Source organism: Toxorhynchites rutilus, chromosome 3, assembly GCF_029784135.1.
Source record: "Toxorhynchites rutilus septentrionalis strain SRP chromosome 3, ASM2978413v1, whole genome shotgun sequence".
NCBI classification, from domain to species: Eukaryota; Metazoa; Arthropoda; class Insecta; order Diptera; family Culicidae; genus Toxorhynchites; species Toxorhynchites rutilus.
This window is the reverse complement of record NC_073746.1, coordinates 209,140,792-209,165,834: the sequence shown is the minus strand read 5'-3', so window position 1 is coordinate 209,165,834 and position 25,043 is coordinate 209,140,792. Positions and strand designations below refer to the sequence as shown.

Sequence of the window (25,043 nt, the reverse complement as noted above, 5' to 3'; positions counted from 1 at the left end):
GACCATGCGGATCCTACGGCTGGATGAAGTTGAAGTAAAATTTGACACTTTGATCTTTCTAACGTTTGGATTTAAACAAATTGGAAATGGAAACACTAGTATCAAACATAAGCTAGTCTTTTTGGAAAAATGTTATGCTCGCGGAAAATTGGATTTTGGTCCTGTAATTATTGATTGTATTTGTTTCTTATTTACTTTATCTTATTTATTAGTTTACTTGGTTTCGGGACTAAAGGTGCTAAATCGATATCGGAAAGGTTAGTCGTAGTCCTACGTCAAAGTAATGCCTCACTATTATAGTAGTTGCGCGTTAGTGACGACACGGGTAGATAAGCATATAAATGCACAGAACGAAGGTATTATCTCAAATTGAAACTCTAGGTTTCTATAAAAATATCCTGTACTAATAAAGCGAAACTCATTTTCAAAGTTACACAGTTCTAGTCCCTTTATTGTAGATCCAGAACTCATATCAATTTCACAATCTTCACTATCTTTACATTCATTCTGGTGGGTTTTTTTTCTCAATACCATTCAGCGGAATTTGTATGCAAATAGAATAATTTACTAGAATTAGTGTGACAAAAAAACATTGCGGCAGAAAAAAATAATTCATTACTATTTCTTCTCTCTCATTCTAGGTAACGCAAAAACTCGTCCGTGTTGCTCTTCGTGTCAAACCAACATTTTACTACCGTCAGTTCCAAGCATTGGTCGCGCCGTTAACGCGTACACACAAAGGTAACAAAGATAAATATCTCGCAATTCCAACGAACACTAGCAACTGGGTCGCCTTGAAACGGAAAATTGCTACCAGTCAGGGGGGGATAAGAAGCGAAATGTCCTTCTCTCTAATACAAATTTATTCAAATTGCGTGGAAAATTTTCCACCATCCGTTATGTCTCGGGGTTCATCCCCTCTTGAATCCATTCGCCGCCGCCGAGCGAATGGTTCTTTCTGAATTATACCACACAAAAAAGGCTCCCTTCTGGCGGAGCGGCGGTATTTCTTATGTCTAACTTTATTAGGATATTCAAATCAGCAATGCTGCTGCACAGCGGCTTCCTTTCTTATTTTTAATCTTCACTTACTGCTGCTGTTCGGTTGATAACAGCTTCCACTTCCAGCAGCATCAGATTTTGGGCGATACATCGGCATTCCGACCTCCCGAACCCAAGAGGTATGTTACTTCGTTCAGCTGTTCAGCTCTCTCTGTCTCTAAAATCGAACAAGATTGTGGTTCGAACATAAAAATGAGACTTTCCAGGGCTTTCGCCCTGGGGCAGAAGAGGTTTCATCTACATTAGGGGTTTCTTGGTTTTACGCTGTTGGCTAGAAGTGTGATGCGACAGCCACTCAATTCTCATGCTTTTGCGATCATCCCAAGCTTCGTTTCTCAATCCGATTGTTCTATCATCCGCTTGATTCTCAGACATCAGACAACGAACCACCCAAGATGAGAGCTATTATGGTCTTGTTTCGTGAAGCCTTATAGATTATTCGATAATGCGATTTTCGATCTTCATCCCCTATGTTGCGCCTTGATCTGTGCAGCGAGGCTTTAATATACTGTAGAATAAGAAAATACAATTCGAAAATTACTCTTCGCTCAGAATCTCAGAGTCTAAAATCAAACGTAATCCCACTTGTAGGATAACTACTTTCAAATGTGACGCCCCCATTTCTCGTTCCTCGATAAAGGTGTCCGATTATGTATGCATCCACTGCCACATACCTCCATACCTGTGGTCGACTTTTCGTTACGGCCTGACAAGGCAGAGTGATTGATCCGAGATAAAAGAGAACCGTCCATCAATATGCTTCCCTTTGATTGACGATGTGTTTGGAACTTGATTTAGTGATGCTTTCGCTTCTCCCCTTTGATGGCTCACCAATGCAAATGCTGCTCGCTTCGGAACAGGTTGTTTCGACCTGTGGACAGCCCATGTCAAACAGAACCCTCTTAATTCGTTTCATTCTGAGCGTTGGAAGGTATTTTTTTTCGGTTCCACTTAGAGTGTGATATAAGACGCATGCATAACTATATTCTTCTGTAAACAAAAAAAGTTAAATATTTGGCGCCATCTGACAGGGAAACTGACATGTGTATATATATCGAGATAAAACGCTTGAATCGAGGAATGTTTTTATAAAAGTTGATTGGTCTGAGCCTAGGGACACGGACGGGATCTTGACATAGGACTGTGATTGTGTGTAGTAATTGCATTTAAATTGAGTTTTTCATGGTTCAAAATCTGTATTTTTTCTCTTCTGATACATCAAATGGATGCCCTGGAAAAACCGTTTCCTGTATGTACTTGTATCCTTTAAACGGGTTAGACGACATAACGTGGTAGAATTCGGTACTGCATTCTGTCCAAAAATGTACACAAAAATACCATTAAAGCCATTACTACCTTTTTATTCTGTTTATTCAATCACGCAGACAAAGAGTTATCATGTATCATTTTTAAACACAAGTCTAAATAGTTTAGACCTGCATAAATGTAAGACTGAGTCAAATCAATCTATGACTACAAAAATATATTATAGAAAAAAATAGCATTATCTCCTTTGTTACCACGTTGTCCGAAACATTGATTGTAATAACTTTATAGCTCTGTAAGATCGGTAAATCAGCATTCATTTAAATTCATTTATTGTATTTTTACATAATCAAACAACATACTCGATATTATGACATCCTGGACCACAATTACACAAATTGTTAGTAGTAGTAAAATTAGTGCCTATTATCGGCAAATGAAGAATAATTAATTTTACGCATCAACTCACATTATGAGCTAGCGCCCGAATTTAGGCAAAAAGATTGCTCGATGCGTCGGGGAGGAGCGAGTGGATAGTGCAATCGAAAGAAAACATACCCAATTAAACCGTCAAATTGTTAACTTTCTTTACTATATTTACTGTTCATGTTCCAAACATAAAAAATTGTGGATAAATTTCCTGTCTAATGATATATAACACAACATATGTCGCAATAACCATTTTGAGTAACATGCGTTTGAAAACTCTTAATAAATCGTTGCATTTTTCGCTGTATAGACATCAAAGACATAGTCCTATGTCAGAAAAAAAGTTTGAAGTGAAAGGGATGGGATGACGATAAGTATTCCTTACACAATGGACCACAATCCATAATTCCTAACAAAATCGACAAAAAACGATCCTCTGGGTGCTAGTCATAGTGAAATTTTTAATTTTAAATGATCAATTCCCTCTCCGTCAAAAAATTATAACTTGAAAACTGCTCTTCCAATCGATGATCTACGATGAATTTTTTGAATACATAATAGAATACATAGAAGAAATCAACATAAAATAAACTCTTCGCGGTCCAAAAATAATTCAGTTTCATGATTTTTTTCGGATGCTAGGATTAATGTGAAGTGTTCGGGTAGTTTAATTATTGTTGAAGGTATATTTGTAGATTTTTTTTCCATTTTTGAGTGCACGAATAATGATTATTACGCTGTTGACAGCTGGATGTGTTTGATGTCTGAAAATTGGTACCTTGCTGATGGTATCAGTTCTGGAGCAACGGGATGTCGCAGAATGAATTCCAATGCATATTTTGAAACTTCGGGACAATACCTAAAGTCTTACATAGGGATTCTTGAAAATTCGGAAAATTTCCGAAAGGGCGGCCATTTTTATTAAAAAATTTTATATTCCATGAAAAATCGCTGTTTAGAAGCTTATAAAAAATCGAAAAAATTATATATCAAAAAACGGCCATGTTTTAGGGCATGGGCTTACTAAAAATGCGAAAAACAAAAATCTGTCCCTGAGATTTCTTTTTTTTTATTAAAATACACTAAATTACACAAGCAATTATCCATATTTCGTAATCCGATCCGTTTTGAAACTCGATCGGATTTCACGACGAAGAACAAAAACAGAACCAAAAACACTATTTATATTTTCAGTGACATGTTGTAAAATATCCCGTATTATATTCTTTCCTAATATCCATTTTTGAGGCTCGCTTAAACATAACAATATGAGAGTTGTGTTGAGAGTATTAAATATTATCTTTCAAATGTAACCTGTTATTTATTACTAGATACAAATCACTAACAGAAATATACGGAATTTGACATACAATTCGGCGTCGACACCTGGACCGTCTTCAATTTTTCATCATCTCCTTTGACTCGATCGAGCAGGAAAAGTTGTAGAGGATTGTGTACGGAACACGACCACATATTTCGAATGAAATAAAACATCAAAATTTGGTATAGAAAAAGAACAATGTATGCAAATGGTGCATAAATACACAAGCGCTTTCCACCAGATGGCATGCAAACCAATCTGTATCATTTCATCGAGTTCACCTTGGATTTGAAGTTGCGAACAAAAATGCATTGCGTTTCGATGTTGATAGCTCGTTGACGCAGGTAATACCTACATTGAGACGGCAAGCGTTTTCCAGGGAACGTTAGTTCCATTCAAGAAGACAAAAGTGAATTGAACAAGTTAAGAAATGTAGAATAATAGCCACAGTAAATTGATTCTTATAATATATTAGCCGGGAGATCTTTCGTAATTTATAAGTATGTTCGTGACTTTCTCCAATACGTAATTAAATCTTCGTGAACTCGAGCTTATTCGAGGGTCTTCGTAGCCTAATTGGTTGCGTGTCCGCTACTAAGCGAACGATCATGAACTCATAACTCAGAGCTCTCAAAAGACCATCTTGTGTGTTGTGTGTTATTCTAGCTACTACTTCCACGCAATAATCATCATGTGACGGTGATCCCAGTCACTTACCGATCTCATTACGGTCTACTGCATCGTTAAATGGTACTATTAATAACACAACAAAGGAAGCCACATATCAACAGTCCCGCTGTGTTTGGTCCAACTGTGAACATTCGAACAATAGGAATACTCTTACGCCGAAAAAAGACAACATGTGTATCGATAAGAGAGGAAGACTCTTACGCCCAAATGGCTACTGTGTAGTAGATAAAAATGTGCATCAAAACTCTCAGGGCTAAAAGGCTACTGTGTAATATACAACTGATACTCTGTTACAGCTGAATTGCTAAATGAGCCTAATAAACATAATAGATGGGATAAAAATCTCGAGCATTGATAAGTGTGGCGTCAAAGTTTAGCGCATTTCAAGCCAGATGCGAGGAAGGTATTTCACCGCAGCGAAAGCTTCTGTTGAAAACTGAAGGTGAAAATTTGTTTAGCTGCGGTTGCTGTCGCCTCGCCGCCACGACACATCCGATATGGTTCGGATTTTCTGTTGTTGTTCTGCGAAAGGTGCTTCTACACGATATTGCGCAGAGCCACAAATCACTGATGTCCTAAATCAACCGCCGTATTCTCCTGATGTATTGTATTGTATTGTCAGTGACGATTTCCGCCAAGGCTGCTTGATTGCGTAGTCCGTGTTAGGGAAACACATTGCGATTTGCAAAAATCCATACATAATGGTACCTGGTTTGTTTCTCTTAACAAATGCTTCAAATATTTCGATTCATTCGTCTATGATAATCAGTTGGTGTTGTGGTGTTGTTGTCTTGAATTATAGAGGCTTTAAACTTCAGTTCATTCTTCTCAAACCTTCTTCTTCTTGAATGGCGTTAACGTTCCCTGTGGACCTTTTGCCGTCTCAACGTATGCATTAACTAGCGTCATTTATAAATACTTAGTTGAGATTTCTTAAGCCAAATAACACGCCTTGAATGTATTCCGAGGGGCAAGCTCTAGAATACGCGTGACCACAGTGCATGTCGAAAGTAATTTCTCTGACGAAAAATCCCCCGGCCAGAACGGGAATTGAACCCGAACACCCGGCATGATAATGTGATACGATAACCACTCGGCCACGGGTGTACCACTCACCACCACCACTCTCAAACCTTGAAAAAGGCCAATTTGGAAAACTTAATCGATTTCCGGCCATTTAGACGCCCTCGTCCACATCGTCGACTGGTTGCTAGCTGAATGACGGCTGATTCGAGAATGATAACCAGTCTTCTTCCTATTTTACCTCATAGAGGGTTTGAACTTGAAAGTACATTCGGCTCTAAATTATAATCAATTACGATTTCATGAGGTTACCTTTTGCGATCTGCACAAATGCATTCGGGTTCAAAAACACTCACATTTTACTGGTAGCATCATGTAGTGATTTAGTGTTGAATTATAGGAGTTTTAAACTTTTGAAGCTCATTCGCCTCTAGACTTGGAAAAGGTTAATTAGGAAAACAAAAACTCATTCTCTCTCGGCCTTGGGGAAGGACAATTGGAAATGTATGGGATATGGGATATAGGCTCTAATTTCAACATTAATTCATATATCAATTGGAAACATTCACCGATTAACGACCGTCATTCTGAACAACAAGGTTCATTTGCTGTAGAATAAATTGTTTGATATTTGTAAAAAAATTGTTATTTTTGTGTCTTTTCCCATTACTTTAGTTTTTGCATTTTAATTTATTTTCGAACTGAGCGTGTTTTTGACATTTATTTCAAGATTTCTACCTAGCTCTTGGGATTTTTTACACTCTTCCGTATACTGCGATTTCATGAAAACAAGATTTACGGAAAAACTAAATTAAAAATAATAATAAAACCTGAATGGAAAATATCTGTGATGTGGTTGCGTTGTCGATGAATACACCATGTACAGCAAAATCCTTAATCAATATGAAGTAAGTTATTTCAGTGAAAACCGAAAAAAGTAGCTAAACCAAGCCCATAATTCGACTCGCTAAGGATCGCGCATAACGAACAAAGAATGCATCGATGTGGATCAATATTTACAACACATGCACCACCATCAGGTGCACCTGAGAGGAAACTTGTCAAACCTTCACTCATTAGCGTCAGTAAATATTTTAACCGTGTTACTGATGGGGGTAGCACGGAAAGATTATACGTTACCGCAGATTATCTAACATTCCAAAATGTATTTCTATCATCTTACCATCTCGCAGGGGGCGCCTGTAGTTTGTGCTCAAGATCACGCACAAAACGCCCCAAGCTCGACCCAACGTAGAACAAGGGAGCCGGGGCCAGCAATCACTTGTCAGTGTAATTGAATATATGATTAATCGCTTCAAGTTTCAAGAATATGGCTGTCAATCAATAAGACATTGTGTGTTTGTTTGAAGATGATACTATGCGTGAGCATTCAATCGGTTTGGGCCTCACACACAATCGTTTTACCCTATCTCTCACTATCTCATATTGTCGTCTCCCAGCTCGAGCAGATCGTTCAAATCAGGACGGAACGAATCGCATCAATCCCAGGGCTCTCTGCGTTTGATATCACAGCCTCTGTTTACTTCGAGACAAAACGGACGAGCGAACAGACACAATCCACGAGACAGTGATACGGACAAGTGAGTAAACGGTCTCAATCTCTTCTCGCTTTGAATTAATACGATCCTCCCCATTGACGATGATGCCTCTCGTGTATACAACTCCAAAGTGCGGAGAATAATTGACAGTTCAAAAAGATTTCCTTCCCGTTCTTGTTTATTTCGCCCGTCGTAGATTGGCAGGAAACGACGGATCACAGAGGTGAAGTGGTACTTTCCCCCCTCCTGCTGCTCCACCCTGTTCCAACAGCACCATCATCTTTAAGGGTATACATATTTATATCGACCGCCCCAATTGCTGAAAACCCTCGGCTTAAGCCAAGCAGCAGGCTCGACTGGAGCGAAACATGCATGCATGCCGTGATTGATTTACATGTTTACTTTGCATTAGTTTCGTGTACTTTACATATTACAACTCTCGCTCTATTCAATCCTGTTCTCGGAGCGTTTTCTTATTTGCTTCTTTCTCTTCTTTTTCGTTCCATTCACACGTCATGCTGGATATGGCGAAAGGGAGCTGCCCCGAGAAACAGGTTTGCATATGATCTGATTTTGCGTGAATTGAGCTGTCTGGTTGGGCTGCAGTGCAATGTGGTAACTTGTGAACATCGAGGCTGGAACGCAATCTCAATGATAAATATCGGTCACCGAGATGGTTGGATGTGGAGGATTTTCATATCCTCGCACGGTGCATTTTTAGTAGTATTATACTTAAATGGTATCGATGCATTTCTGAAGTTTCGATGAGTCCATACTGTTCATTAATTGCAACGAAATATATGAAATAAGCTGTTGAAAGTTTTACAGAATCGGTTCTTCAATTTATTGACCCGTCGCTGAACAAGTTCTAAAATATGTTGAAGTCAGTTGTTGATGACGCGATATTCTTGCTTTAGGTAATTGACCTTTTATTTAATTACTATTTTGCCTGATTTTACTGAAATGAACCTGATTCATCCTAATTTCCTAATTGTATTCACTTCATCAGAATTAAAACTTGACCTTTTATTTAATTACTTTTTATGTTTATTTAATTACAAACATCAACAGGCTTGCTGATTAATGGTCAGCTGCATCCCAATAGGAAGTATCCCGTGTCGGGCACAGGTACAGAGCATTGGAGACAGCAACATCACAATTACGAAAACACTTGTAATACTAACCTCGAGCCAACCGCGAGTAATCGGTTACATATTACTAACATAGTTATAAGGCAAACATTGTCGAAAAATTGAACTCCCGGCCCCGTCAGGTTGACGCCATATGAGCATTAATAAAAATATATGTTTTGGATAAAAAAAAACAGGCTTAATATAATTGCCCTAGTGAAAACAAATTCTAAAATAATGCTACTAACTATATAATTAAAAATAAAACTTAGAACTACTTAAGAACAACAGAATAGAGCGCTTTGAGGGACGAACGAGAAAGGTGATAATCAGAACACGAACTACAAAGATTGAACACACGACACATAATGTTTATGAGTTCATTGTAGCCGTAATTTGTTCGAGATGGTGAAAGGTACAAATAGTTTCGGGTACGCAAATTGCGATGACTAATGTTGAAGTTAATTACGTAGAGTAATTCGGGGAAATCGATATTTGATAAAATAATATCAGATACAAAAAGCGCTTTGGCAACATTCCTTCGAGAGCTCAATGAATCCAATCCTATGAGACTACAGCGATCCTCGTAGCTGGGCAGATTCAATGGGTCATTCCATGGCAGATTACGTAAGGAAACTCGAACAAATTTTCGCTGAATCGACTCAATACGCTGTTCACTATTTTGGTAATATGGTGACCATACAACACAAGCATATTCCAGAATGGATCGAACCAATGCACAATATAGGGTCTTGATGCTTGTTCTATCTGAGATTATTTTTTAATGTGTTTTTAATTAGAGGCATGAAAAAGCATAATCTCAAACATAAAATGAAAAAGTGCTTCTAAAATTATTCCTATCTTACCTTTTTTCCCAATTGTTTTAAATTTACTCTAGAGAAGCCATACTCAACCTCTGGCGCCCTTTGGCTTGCTAATATTTTGTTTGTAAATATATAATCCCTTGGAGCCGCAATGTGTGTAATTGGTGTAATGATGTTGTTTTGAATTATAGTGGCTCTAAGCTTTCTCAATTCATTCACCTTCAACCTTGAGAAAGTCCAAATTAAAAAACTAAACAAAACAATTCGGCCTTGTGAAATACCATTTGGAAAGCCTTGCTGCCGTCCGGTCGGGCTTATTTGTGATTTGATATTTGTATCAAAGAGTTTTATTATAAATTTTTTTTAATGTTTGTTCTCGCCGGCAACATTTTCGTAGTTCTATGTTAACAATGCGGTTGTGTTTTGGAAATAGCTTTTCTTTATTCTTTTTTTTTTTTTGTTGCCCGCGATACCATGACTAACACGTGTTTGTGGCCCCTGTGAAGAAAAGTTGGGTACCGTTACTCTAGAGCAGGACTTCTCAAACTATTTTGAGCAAGAGACCCCTATTCCAGAATGATGGGGTACATTAGACCCATCATTCTGGAGTGTTAGTTGTTGTTTTCCAAATACTATCTTCAAAAACATCTGCATTTGAAAGTTACACATGTAAGGTATGGTATGGCTATTAAATAACGAGACTGGTTACGAAAAAGGGTTATATTTTAAAAATTACGGTACAACGATATGCTCCCCTTCAATATACTCCCCTTGGTTCCTCACACACCTACACACGTTTTTTCCATTGTCTGAAGCAGTGCTGAAACTCTTCTTTTGTGATGGCGTTCAAAAGCCGCGTCGCTTTTTCCTTCGCCTCTTCTACGGACTGAAATCGGGTACCTTTCAACACGGATTTGATCTTGGGGAATAGAAAAAAGTCGCATGGGGCTAGATCTGGCAAGTACGGGGCATGTTCGAGCACTGGAATGCCCTTATCGGCTAAAGATTGCTTCGCCGACAGCGCGTTATGGGGAGGCGCGTTGTTGTTCGTGTTTTTCGTCAATCATGATTTCCGACACGCACTACAAACCACCTTCCATTCAAACCACTGCTGCTCGCAAACTACTATAGTGACAAAAACGTGTTTTCGTTTTATTTAATAGTTTTTCACTGCCACTATTTTTTCACAACGCCTGATAAAATGTTTTACTAGTTCTTGAATTATCCGGGATGCAGATAAACTAAAATATTATAAAAATGGTACATTTTCAGATGCTATTATTTTTCTGCTCATACTCCATTCGTCGAACACTCCCATATTTCCATTCTTTGTTTTTGAGAGGCTTTAAACTTTGCAGGCCATTCACCTCTAAGATACACTCCCATAACCTAAAATTGTCTTTTCAATTAAAGGTTGATAGTTTAACAAGCGACACGCACAACTGGATTGTACTCATTGTAACTAGCTGCTTAGAGGCGCATGAACTGAAAAGTTTAAAGCCTCTTTAAACATAAAGGTCAAGGTAACTAGCGTGGCGTTGCATACGGTTGCATACGTGCTGGCGAATAATCTGGGAGCGATGAATGTGTGCGGAACGAAGAATTTTTTTTTGTGCCAATAAGAATCTTTCGATGGATTGGTTGAAGAATGATGTTTCAATGAGCTGAATAGAACTTATACTTGAAAGAATATAAACAAAATTAAATTCAAAACTTCAATGTTGGTTGCTGCGTGAAATTTCATATCAATGACCGGTCATGCATCGTAAAACTTAGCACAAGTGTAATTGTAAAATTGTATATGGTAGTGGTTTTGTTAAAATGACTTGAAATATGAAACGATTTTTTCTACTCAAGGAAAGTTCATATGACGAGAAAAATCGGAAAAGTGAAGAAATATTCGAAAAAGTGATTTCCCATATGCTCTACATATCGTACTAGGTGGTGTTAGTCCAATTAAAATTCGCATTGAGGCATATAGCATCGTGCTCCGATGGGTTTAAAGTGAAAATGGAAATGGGTTGAATAAACACTGAGAAAGTAAAAATTATAAATGAAACTAACCTTTTTCATTTTAAATATATTTTCTCTATAATAAAGTAACATGTTTTTTCTGATTTAAAAAAATGATAACTGTGTTCGATAATGATAATCATCTTATATTACACAGAACAAGAATTCACCTTGTTCTCCACTTCGGCATCTTCTTTCGTTATACGTACCATCCAACGACTAATTACCATCCTTCTGTCATCATCACTCCGGTTGTAAACGCTGGTGGAGTGAACAAACAATACCCAACAACTAAACAAAACGGCCCTTTTCAGGACCACCAAATCATTATCAAAGAGTTTAACGATGTAATTCTTCAAACATATCCAAAATCAGCATGCAACAGATAGCGATACGTGAAAACTCACCGAAAGTGTTCGAAGATACCGTATTGCCAACTGTATTGACAAAACTCAACAACAATTCGCAGACCAATTAAAAGCCATGAGAAAGATCCTGAAGATTGGAAGATGGATTCCACATGGTTTGACCGACAGATAACAAGAAACCCTAAAAAGCATTTGTGAAATTTTCAGTTAAAGTCATTTCTGCATCGGATCGTGATCGGGGATGAAAAGTTAATATATTTCAAGAATCCCAGACATAAAATACCATACAGATAGCTTGGAAAAGAAGACAATGTTGTGTGTTTTCTGGAACCAACGAGACCCGTACGACCTTTTGAAAACCGGTGAAACTGTCAGAAGTGAACGTTGTTGAAAACAATTGATTGAATCGAATCGTGCTCTTCTCCAAAAACTAGTAGTGGGTTTTATCTGTGACTTAACCGCAAGGTAAACGTAGGACTACCGCTGGCACAGTAATCATTTGTTTGAAATTGCATTTGGATCAATTCTCAATAAATAAATGAATGAATATTTTGAAAGTTTGTTGAAACATTTTCTTAACAGTGTAAGTATAGAATTGTAATTAACATGAAAATTCAACTCTTTCGAACTTGTTGGTGGTCCTGAAAAGAACTGATGTATGATTCATTTTCGTTCTCACATACACGAGATTTTTCATGACCATTTCACGCGGAAGCAAAACAGAAACTGATGCTCTTGGATACCATTGCATCTTTGGAACATCTAGTCGATTGCGGAAGTGTGTGCGAATATTACTTCGCTCGGGTGCATTTACAAGCGAACAATGGGTTTCTGAGCGGGCACCAGTTCATACACAGATTTGTGTGATTTCTAAAGTTTGTTTTCAAAGCAATTTTGAAACTATCGAAACAAGTTTTCAGGCCAATAATCAACGAATAGATATATGATATGTTCCACCGCAAATGACGATTTTTTTTTCATGAAATTTATTTTTGTATTTTTTTTGTTTAGCTCAAATTTTGCAAACGCATTCTTTATGACCGAAAAGGACAATTTGCATAATCTGGGGAATGGTACTCTTCCACTCATCAAGTTATTATTTCCGATCTGAACACATTCCATTATCTCAAATCGATTTGAATATATTTCACAAATTGATCGCTTTTTATTCGTGACGTATTGATCTACTTTGTCATAGGTAATATTTGTCATGTGCCATAACAACCAAAACAATTGAAACATTAAATGCTATTTTCTGAGAAAATTCAATCAGAAAAAAAATAATATTAAGTGTTATTTTCGAAAAAAAAAATATTTTTTTTAACAGTGCTTACTTTCTCCATATCTATATAAATAAAAATGGAAGGCCAAATGTGTTGCTAAACGCAAAACCGAAGAAGGAATGGTTCGATTTGAGCCATCTTTATTTTGTTGTATTTGTCTTTGCCCATGGCCATAATATAGTGGAGAGCAAAATCGGAGAATTTTCGAAAAACTCTGAAGGAAAGTCGGAAAATTCGGAAAATAGAATTCCCATATATTCGAAAACTACATCATGATAAGCGTCGTTAGTCCATTCGGTGTTTGCGCTATCGAAATTGATTTTTGTTCGTATATAGAAATGGATTTTCAGGCGAAATAACGCACTCCTATGTCTTTTATCTATCTATGTAAATAAAAATGGAAGGCGTTGCTAAGCGCAAAACACGAGGAACGCGAATTCGCATCGATGGGTGTTACAGCAGAGTACAAGCTGTGTGGCATAGTTCAGTCTTTTTCCAAGCAGTTAACATTGTTTCTTCTTCGTCATCATAAGGGTTTCGTTGGTGCCTTTGAGAATGCATCAATACATTAAACTGACGTAATGGCGAAGCAGGCGTTAAGGTTGTGCTCCAAAAAAATATTTGGGGAATACCAAGCATCTTGAATGTCTTACTGGAATGTTATAACTTATTTAAGTCAGTCGCAAAACTGCCTTCAACTAGGATTGCATTTGCGCTAATATTGATCATAATGAAGCATTGTTACTGTTTTCGAGGTTCTTGATATTAACAAAAAGAGTTTATTTCGCTTGATTAGTCACCAACAAAGTAAATTTCGTTCTGGAATTTTTGAAAACGAAAAATTTTCGTTTTGAATTTTTGAAAACTTCCTCCACTAAGGGTTACAGCTGCGCTTCTCTCGAGCATGAGAAAGTAATGCAACTTTTGTTGAGGCCAGTAATATTAATAGAAGCGTTTTTTTTTTAGAATAGCGCAAAATGATGAGAAGTGTTTATATTCCTAGTAGTTCCAAGCTACCAATGCATTGGCTCTGTATGTATGCTATGGCGAAAGCTTGTTTGGCGCTTGGTTTACGTTGTACGAACGATGCCTAGAGGTGCGATTCATTTGAGGCAATACTAAATAACATGTAGCATGATATTTGATACTTGCAAGTGTTGTCATTGTTGTTATTTCCATGCGGCGCCAAAGAAATATTGATGTAGTTATGAGATGTGGAATAATGGTGTTGGTGTAACATGTATATAATCGACTGTTGCCGAGTCTATGTCAACTGCGAAAAAGGCCACTGGAATAGCGTTCGAGGTAAATTTTCAATGCATTGACATGAAATAAATTGCGACATATGATCAGCTAGTGTATTGTTTTACGAGGGCAAGAATGAATCATCAATCAATTATCGTCAACTGATTCTACAATGAAAAAACTATTTCAGAGATTATTCTACTAAGCAGTTGTTTCGAAAATTTCACAGTATCATAGGATAATATCCGAAGGTATAAACAAGCAACTTATATAAAATAACAGCGTAGTTCTACGTCAACAATGCGTTCGTATCTTGGACACAACTTTCTATATTTTTTTTAATTTTCAAGCGATTTGAGTCAAAATGGAAAACCAATGATGCAAATTGTGCTTTTTGATCATTTGGCCAAGGAATCGGTTGAGCTACTTAATTGGGATGCGGCTCATTCATCATGCTTGGTTCCTTTCGATTTTCGTTTGTTTTCATCAATGAGATACGCACTCGTTGAGGAGCGCTTTAAATATTATAAAAATGTACGAAAATACAAAAAAAAAACATTTAGGAACAAGAAGTAACGATCAGTCATACAAGTAAGCAGAACAGTAGGGCACAATGAGATGTATCCTTGAAAAAAACATTTATTATACATTTTTAACACATCCACTCGATAGTGGTCCGAAACGGGGAAACATGACACCTGCCAACAGTGTTGCAACCAGAAATTTAGCAGTTCATGTTCCGGGAGTAGTAGTTATACGTTATTTAAAATATAACAAAGTGCAATGTGATGCCACCAGCGTTGAGCAGCACCGCTCCGGATGGCTTCAGAATAAAGTGTTGAATTTTATGATAGTGACAGTGAAATTAATATGCTCCGTAAAAATGCACATTCAAGACGTCGGTAGTTACGTAGAACTGCTTCAAAGTGTTCTTCTCCTGCGTTCACACCGAGAAGAGGAAAATGAGATGACATGAATGATGGGCGAATGATATTGGTTGGACTTTTGTCGAGAGTTAAAAAAATGTTCCACTGCTGCACAACATAAAACAACGATGTCACGTTCTGTTAATCTCGCAAAGTTCGTTGATAAAACAGAATAATGGTTCGCAGCTATGAGGTTTTGTGATTGTGTAAACATTTTGCGTGCCTTCCATGTTCCTATTTTTTTGCACCAGTAAACATCCCTTTTCACATCAACGAATATTATTCACCATTTGGCATTTTTTTTGAAGAATGGTGGCGGCACGGAAATATACTTTCCTCCGTTTGTCAGGAGAGAAGAATGCTAAATCTCATTCAAAGAAAACGAGGTAACGCATTTCCTAGCTTCGCAATGAATAAGGTTCATCTTATGGAAACACTTTTGGCCTGGAGGTATTTTAATTTCTTCCCTGCCGATGATGATTCTCATTCTCCTCATTGTTGCGGGACGAAGTTTTCCTGGGCGCAAGGAAATTTAGTCAGCGCGAGCTTTCTGCAAATAACTGATGCTTCGTTCAACTGGGGTGGCGGTGGCGCTGGTGGTGGGGGTGGTGGAGGGGTTCCCGGCATGCCAGCCAGGTTGAGTTATGCTCCAACAGTTCTACCGCCATTATTCCTATAGTTCGCCCTCGGGCGAGTTGTTAAAACGCTCACAAGTGAGCGCGGGCTTTGTTGCGCGCTAAATTGAATAACATTTCGCCCGCACTCCGGGATTGATTTTATAAGACGTTTGCTATCACTGAGGGGAAGAAATCTCCCTCGTTCACCACCACAATGATGGGTACAAAAGCGAAGCAAATGTTGAATTTTGTCCTGTGCAAACTGTATCGTGTTTATATAGTTTTTTTTTTATTTTGAAATATACGTGTTTCTTCAACACAAATCGGCCGCCAGTTGTGGCTAACCGCTAACCGCGTTCAATGCTACGGCAATGCCGGAGACACTTCGAATTTACGTATGACACTTGGCGTCAATATTATATGCCGACGCCGTCGGGATGAGCCAGTGAACCCAAACAAGACTGAAATCGAAATCGTAAATCCCTTGTGTCGCACTGTTTACTAGCGCCCGTGTAAACATTTTATGGTGATTTATATAGTGAACATGAAATGCACTTAGCTTACTAACGGGAATTCCGGTGAATGTAAATAAATTAATTATAAATAATAAAAGTGCGTAATTTTTGTTGCTTCGTAAATAGTCTAGCAGTATGGTGACAATATTTTCTGAGTCAACATTAGTTTATGTAATATTCTTATTATTAATTTCTGTTTCAAAATAACCAAATGTTTTAAATGTATGAGCTTATCCTTTACTTTTAGTACGGTCATTCAATCCTTCAAATAACAGCACAGAAAGGATATATACCACATTTCTGTTCCAATTTCAAGAACATCTTACCTTACACCTTACCAATTATGTAATACGAAACGGCAAAGAAGATATTGGTCAACACGGCTTTGTTGAGTGTCTGACGTTCGATAAATACAGCGTTCAATAAACTTTTGCTGGATGAACGAACCTTCATTTCCTATCCTAGATTCTACACAAAACAGATTAAAAATGATCCTATTAACTGACAGTGATTGTCTATATTATATATTTTACACAGAGAAACCATACAAGGTGGCCTCAGGTGAATAACGTTCATATGGAACATTGAACTTTAGCATGTTTCGAACTATTACAACGATTAGAATACAGTGCAATCAGTATCAATCATTTAGAATCATCCTGAATGGGCTAACATATTGATAAATTTAAGCTCTGGAGCAAAAATCCTAAACATTCGAGTTTCATTTACATCCATTCCACAGATGTAAAACGTTGCATGACGTGAGATATGATTTGCGGCACCGTTTGTCACATGGCTCTAAACGAGGTGGTTTCGATGCGCTTCATCGCATAATGTTTGGATTATGATAATGATGATTGCTCTGAAGAAAATAGGAAAGAACGATGGAGGAAATGAAACTTAGTTTCAGCATGTTCGTCACGCTTCATCATTCATCGGAACCCTTTGCAGATACACTTGACCAAAAAATGAAAGGAATACAGTGCGAGGTCGGAAATTCTAAGTAATTTTTGATATGCTGTAACTTTGTGAAAAATCAACACATGTTGATGATATATGCATCATTTTAAGGCTCCAACTTTCTAGGAACCAACATGAAATCTCTTCGATAAGGTAGATTGGATTCGCGATTGAGTTTGTTATTACAAAATTGTGTTAGTCCACAAAATCTTCATAAAAAACAGAAAAAAATCGATTTGTTTTATTTCTTCTCGGTATTGTTGTCCACTACACCTACACACATCAAGATAAATATATGTTTCTAGAATATTCTAATATCTGAAAATTGGAGTTTTAAAAACATACATATATAATCTATTTGTGTTGATTTTTCACGAAATTACAGCATTTCAAAAATCACTTAGAATTTCCGACCTCGCACTTCCTTTAATTTTTTTGGTCGAGTGTATCTGCGAAAGGTTTCGATGAATGATGAAGCGTGACGAACATGCTGACACTAAGTTTCATTTTCTCCATCACTTAGAATTTCTGACTTAGCACTCTGTTCCTTTATTTTTTTTTGTCGAGTGTAGTTTGAAAGAGAAGTAAGGTCATCTACACACTAGGCAAGCTAGGTCGGAAACCAACTAAACAAATATCGCAGAAAAAGGTTGAGAGCATGTGTAATCAAATGGGAGCATACACACTAGGCAAATGGCAACTTAGGTCTTAGGTCAGCTTAGGTTAGGTATTGATTTCTTCATCGTTAAGTTTCAATATTGACGTGGGACTACGTCTAACCGGATTATACGGGGGGTGAAATGAAAACCTAATCACAGATCATGCAGAAAAAAATTAAAGATTTTGAATGATTATAACTCGAACATTTCTTACTGCATCGGAAAGATGTTTACATCAATTGATAGGAAAACATTCTACGCTTCTTCTTCTTCTTCAATGGCACTAACGTTCCTAGAGGAACTTCGCCGTCTCAGCGTAGTATTACTTGCGTCATTTTTTTTTATTTTTTATTAGTACTTAGTTGAGATTTCTATGCCAAATAACACCAAATAGCCTTGAATGCATTCTGAATGGCAAGCTCTAGAATACGCGTGATCACAGTGCAAGTCGGAGGAAATTTCTTTGACGAAAAATTCCCCCGACCAGAACGGGAATCGAACCCGAACACCCGGCATGTTAGTTATGACGCTAACCACTCGGCCACGGGAGCACACATTCTACGCATCTATCGCAATTAATAAAATGTTATTTTTCATGAGATAAACATTTGAATAACAGTAAAATGTTGATCGTTATCCAAACGCCCTAACTGCCTCGTCTTGATTGGCCCGATTTACGGTTTCCCCAACACAGCCATCAAAAGCAATCAGCCTCGGGGAACTCGGCATTGCAAATGCATGAAAGTAGGGGGACTTTTGTTTTCACCTAAATGTGTTCCCTAACACATACTTCAAAACTAAGGTGCCTTGAGGGAATTGATATTACAAATACATGCAAGTCGGGGGCATTTTTGTTCCGACTGAAATGTGTGTACCTAATACAGACTCAAAACCAAGGTGTCTGGGGAAATCAGCATGGCAAATAAATGCAAACTGCGAGTACTTCTGTACTCGCTTGCCTTTGTCCAGACTAAAATATGTTTCCCTAACACGGTCTTCTAAACTCAGGAATCTGGGAAAATCGTGCAGACACTAGAGACGAATAAACTTTTAAGTTTAAATTCTCTATTGTATAAAAAGTAGGAGTTGAAGTTGAAGTTGCTGATTCATGCAAGCCGGGGGTACTTCTGCTCCTGCATGCACTCCAAAAAGTGTTTTGCTAACACGGTTTACAAAAGCGGGTACGAACACAACGCTTTGGCTCGGTTATTCAAGATTGGAAGAATATGCCTTCATATCTTCTGCTCACTGAATTCTTACACATACCATCTGATGATTAGACAAATATTGATAACCGTTTGCTGCGATAACGCTTATTGATTAAACAATATGCGTTCGACGTACATGTCAAAATCGGAACTAAATGCTTGAAGTTCATCAAATCAAGCAAATTCGCGAATACGTACACTTGAGAGATGAAAGCATCAGAGGGAAATGTAAAATGAAATAATCGTTTCATAATTCTTCCGTTCACATATCTTGTCCTAGGCACCATACCAAACGTAAAAGGACTGTAATCTTGTCTTGTCTTTTTTTTATGTTCTCCTCCCTCTCTTTTGACTCTTTAATCTAAATCTATTGGCTGTCTTGTCTCTTTTTGGCTCTTTTGTTTCTATGTTGGCTCTCGTATCTCTCTTTTGGCCCTCTTGTCACTCTGGAAGTTCCCTTGTATCTCTTTAATCTTTTTTGGCTCTCTTATCTCTCTTTTGATTCTTTTACCTCTCGTGTCAATCGTTTGGCTATCTTGTCTCCCCTTTGTCTCTGTTGTCTTTCTTTTGCCTCTCTTGTCAATCTTTTGGTTCTCATCTCATTCTAATTTATCTTTTGACTATATTGTCTCACTTTTGCTTCTCTTGTCAATCTTTTGATTATCTCGTTTCTCGTTTGGAACATTTGTCTTTTTTGGCTCTATTTTCTCTTTTTTGATTCTCTTTTGCTTCTCTCGTCAATCTTGTCAAATATCATGTCAAGGTATCTTGTCTCTTTCTTTTCCCTCGCTTATCGCCTCGAGCATTATTTTAGAATGCTCTTCAGTAGATTGTTTTGGTGGCCCTTCAAATAGCCGATAGTATGTGTCGATTTGTAGAATCAGTTGAACATGGTTGATTCACGATTCATTCTTTCCCTCACTAGCATATTGAACATACATCCCAAGCGCTATTCTTTTTCTTAGTTTCTTGGTACGAATTTCGTGGCGGTCTTTTCCCAGTTAACACACAAACGGCCACGTACGATTACATATTTATTCCGCTGCCACCATTATTCCACATATTTACTAAACAAATCTGGAAGCTCTGGTTGGGTGGTGCTCTGTTTGACGGAGGGAAACGTGCCTCATATCACAGAGAGAAATATTTACGGAAATCGCAATAGAATAGTGCATCGCTACTACTGTAGCATCTGCTTCTACTGATTGGATGATAGCTGCTTTGGGGTTGGAGAAATACTCATCAATGAGTAAATCAATAAAAAGCGGGCTTTTGCAATGCAGTTTTTTCGTTGGCCTTCTTCTTTTTCTCTTTCTCTAATACAAAAACAAAAAATGGAAACAGAACACGAGAGAATAGATTTTCGTAAAATCTAGTTTGACTTAGGCCCATGTCTATCTTCAAGAAAGACAAATAAAAAACATGTTCTATTTCATGAAACAGTCAAAAACGAGAACCTAACGAAGCAGCGAGGCACAATTCAGTTAATTTTCGTCTGCCGTGTGGATCGGTCGTGCTAGAATCATTTTTCTTCGGAATGCATTTCAAACCCTGCAAATCGCATTCCGCATAATTTTGAACGCTTATATGCCATGTGAAAGCAGGAGTCAAATAAACTATGATGTATAATACTTTTATAATATAAAAAAAACTAAAAGTAAATTTGGAAAATTTCAAATTACCTTTGTTCACAACTAGAAACAGCAAGAGAGAGCTGAACACAAGCGTCTCAGCAGAAAATCAATCAATACAGGAAAAAGGGTATCAAAGAACAAAGAACTGTTAATTTTACCGTAGCGCTTCTAGTGGTCGATTCTGGAATGTGTTGACAGATTGTTTGATTGTTTGAAAATTAATCTAAAAAGAAGAAAATTAATTTTGAGCAATTCCACACCAAATCGACCGAATAACAGCAAATTTTGACCCAACTCTCCGATTTTTTTGAAACTTGGTACTTGGTACTTGGAAATCATACGAAATCATCATTTTCATTGTCAGAGAACGGTTAGTCCTAGGATAAAACGTTATATATAGTTTAATGGAATTAATGTTTATGAAAAAACTATCGTTCGAATGAATCGAAGCTCAAGTAGAGAGTAATGTCCATAACACGATCGCATTGTTAGCATAGGCTTACGGATTTACTTCATTCAGTGCCTTCGTTTATTAGTTCGAATATTATTTAAGAATTGAACGAAATTTGAGAATTTATTCTTCAGTAAAAATATTATAATGACCGCAAATGTTGACTAATATGTCCAAAATTGATGCGATGTATTCGTTGTTTTGTTGAATGTGAAATGAAAACCTTGACACCTCGATAATTTAATTTTTTTCCTAGATTTTAAATACATTTTGCTTCTTCGCTCTACAATTTAAAAAAATCAATCATGGCACGTTTTCTGTCTCATTGTGAGCAAACAAAACCGTTGATAATAGACTTGAAACAAGGCAACAAAATATTATTAGCAAATCATGACTTGCGATATATTTTCTCATTAATCGTGGATGACATTAACGCGAAAACGCATAGCAATAAAACTTCAATTTAATATAATGATACATGTGTCATAAGCCATTTCAATCCCTTCAATTTCTAAGTTATTATCAGACCCGCAGCGTCATCAATCAGATTAGAATGATTTAGATGTGTATTTTCAATTTGATTCAGAGCCGTTCATTCCAACGAAACCCACAGAGAGCGTCTTCCAGCAACAGGCCTTTCCCTCATGGACGAGAAAATCGATTGACGCAAGGATTGACGATGAAATTTCATACAGCCGTTACCACACCGCAATGTGCTTCAGTAACATCAATTGCATTCGAGAATAAATATGTTGTTATCATAATGGATCTTCTGATTGGTTGATCCCCACCCTCCCCCTCCGCAGTGGACAGAGAAACACGGTCCAAGCACAATGTATGTATGTGTACATCTGGAGGCGATAGAGAGTCAATAAAACAGTTCTCGATCATGACTGATTATATCGAAACACTCAATAAGGTTTTACCCCCACCCTCCTCTCTCTCGCTCTTCAGTGAGCTTCACTGTGTCCCACCATCGAAGGGATGCGTTATCAACGGCATCATCCTGCCGCTGCTACTCGTCATCAGGAGAGTGAAGCAATAAATTATACGCTACTCGATATTCTCTCCCCCTTTGTTTGCATCACGCGACAACATTCGGTTCGCCGATTGGATGCTGCCGCCATCCGATATTTGTCCATCGGTATTGTTGTTGTTGTTGAAAATTATAGGGCATCGGTGACAGGTTTTGGTTGTTGTTTTCAGTTTGAAAACAAAAAAAAAGACAAATATAGGTGATTTTATTAATGGTATCGACGTCAACATATTTTCCTATGCGGAAGAAAAAAACGGAGTGCACAAATCGATTCGGAAAAATGAACTCGATACTCTCCATTCGATACAGAATCTCTCGATTTTATCAATTTAACGTTGCTTTTTGTGTAGCCACTGTTGTGTGTGCATCGAAAAAAATGTGACTACCAGAACGTGATAATATTACACCGCTTAAGCTGCAGTTAATGAAACATCATCGGGCAATGGATTTGTCGAAACAAATAATTCCAATCCATTCGTTTTGCGGAAATCTGCGCACTTTACAGCGACCGCAAAGAAGAAATAATAATCAGGATTTCAATGTTTTGAGGGGTTATCATTTTCTCTCAACGTTGAAAAAATTGAGTTGTTCAAAATCAAGACCTACCAATGTAGGTGATATGAATATACTAAACCATTTTATCTGTAGCCACGTATTCCCAACGGGACTGCGTTCTCCAATATTTATGATCACTCATTGATCGTATCTTCGTCTAAACCAGATGGTTGTATAGTTAGAGCCAAACTGAACAAGACGATTCTGTCTCAAATTTATTGCTCTGCATACAGATCGATATGAGTACTGCATACAGATCAGATATGAGTACGATACTCCGAAAGTATTCCCATTGGGGTGAATCCCTAAGCATACACCAAAACGATTGTCCATGGATGTTAGATGATCTATGGAAATTGCTGAAGACAAAGAACGATTATTCGGAAAATGGTTAAGGAACGATCTCTCGAATGAAATGTTTAATTATATATTTTAAAAAAAGTTCATTCGTAAACAACAAATTTTATTTATGAAAATTCCAGAGGAAGAACTCAAATCAGTTTTTTTTATAATGGCAGTGGATCAATAAATGACGAAGTAATGCAAAATCTCTATACGACCAGTCGACTTTTAATTGCCACCCAGAGATGCCAACCTTCCTGATTTACAGGATTTCCCAGACTTTTCGTCACGCTCCCTGATGTCCTGACAAACATTAAATTTTCGCTGATTTTACTGAAATGATCCTGATTTATCCTGATTTTTGCTGATTTGGTACTTTTTTCTTCATTGGAATAAAAATTAACCGTCATAAATAGACAGCCAATGAGAACTGTAGGCTACTATCTACATAAAAATGCTCTTCGATCAGCACTTGTATGATACTCACCCTTTATTTCGTTTATTATCTATGAATTCCGAAGCGATTAACTGTATCGAAAGTAAATTGTCGACATATATTAAAGATGACGCAAACGTGAAAGAAAGATGCTCCATCATGCCCGAAAGCAGTTTTCTGCCCAAAGACAGTGTAAAGGCAGAAAAAGTTAAATTCATTCATAGTTTTTATTTCACAAGTGCGTTTATTCCACTTGAAACATCCATTATGATTCCCACTTCACAATTACAAAATACGAAGTTCAAAGCTGTCAACAAGATTTGAATGAATAGACATCGAGGATAGTGCTGCGAAATCTTTTTGACGTAGAACCCTCTTTCAGGAGGGTGCCAAATCAGAAAACAGATCACGTTTTTATGAAATAAAGTTAACGTTAATAACTATTTTCACTGTGAACGAATTCTCATGATTTGCATACCAATCGAATCGGAAATTCTCTAAGATTTGTTTGATATGCTATACATTACAATTCGCTAATCTCTAAACGGTTTAAATTCATGAAAACTGGAAGAACTTCCTTTTATCCATACATTTGTTCTGTCGGTTTGTGTGCTAACCCTACCCGTATTGCGAATGCTTATAACTCGAACATTTCTTAACAAATTTGAAAGATGTTTGCATCAACTGATAGGAAATATTTCTACGCGTCTATCACAATTAATAAAATGTTATTTTTCATGAGATGAACAATTGAATAACTGTAAAATGTCAAGCGTTATCTAAACGACCTAACTGCCATGTTTTGATTGGCCCGATTTACGGTTTCCTCAACACAGACTACAAAATTGATGTACCTGTGGAAATCTGCTTTGTAAATATTCATGCAAGTAGGGGGTATTATTGTTCCAACCGAGCTGTGTTTCCCTAACACGGACTTCAAAATCAATGTGCCTGGAGAAATTCGCTTTGCAAATACGGGAAAGTTTTTTGGAGTTGAATACTTTCGTACACGCTTGTCGTTGTTCAGACCGGAATATGTTTCCCTAAAACGTACTTTTAAACTGAGAAGCCTAGGAAATCGTCATTTCAGATACTAGAGGTGAATGAACTTTCGCGGTTCGATAACTACGTAAACATGAACGTAAAAGGACGTTGATCAAATCTATTTGTAACGAAGAACATAATCTATAACAAAAATTTCGATGCATTCTAAAATAATATTCGAAGTTGTAAACAAGTGGATTGCACAATATAATTGCGTAGTTCTACGTTGAAAATATGCGGTCGTGTCCTAGACAACTCCTTACATTTTTTTTCTCTCACTCCAGAATCTTACTTCAAGGATGGCAGCGTCACAGATTGATAAATTTAATATGTATGATATATCACTAAGCATGAGTCAAAATATATACGAGAATATATGAGAATATTTATTATGTATTCCATCAGAAGATTGGCAAGCATCGACAACGCAACACATTATTCCGGAGT

At 37.3% G+C, this 25,043-nt stretch overlaps 1 protein-coding gene across 6 annotated transcripts in view; it reads left to right on the top strand.

Annotated features, from left to right (window-relative positions):
• The window catches only part of LOC129780016 (protein slit), a 382,554-nt gene that overhangs the window by 61,920 nt on the left and 295,591 nt on the right, over positions 1-25,043 (top strand). The window contains exon 2 of one of the 6 annotated variants that reach the window (XM_055787857.1): positions 642-741. The exons of the other annotated variants lie outside the window; for them this stretch is intronic. The gene's annotated coding sequence lies outside the window, so the exon portion shown is untranslated. The remainder of the gene's footprint in view (positions 1-641; positions 742-25,043) is intronic. 6 annotated transcript variants of the gene reach the window in all.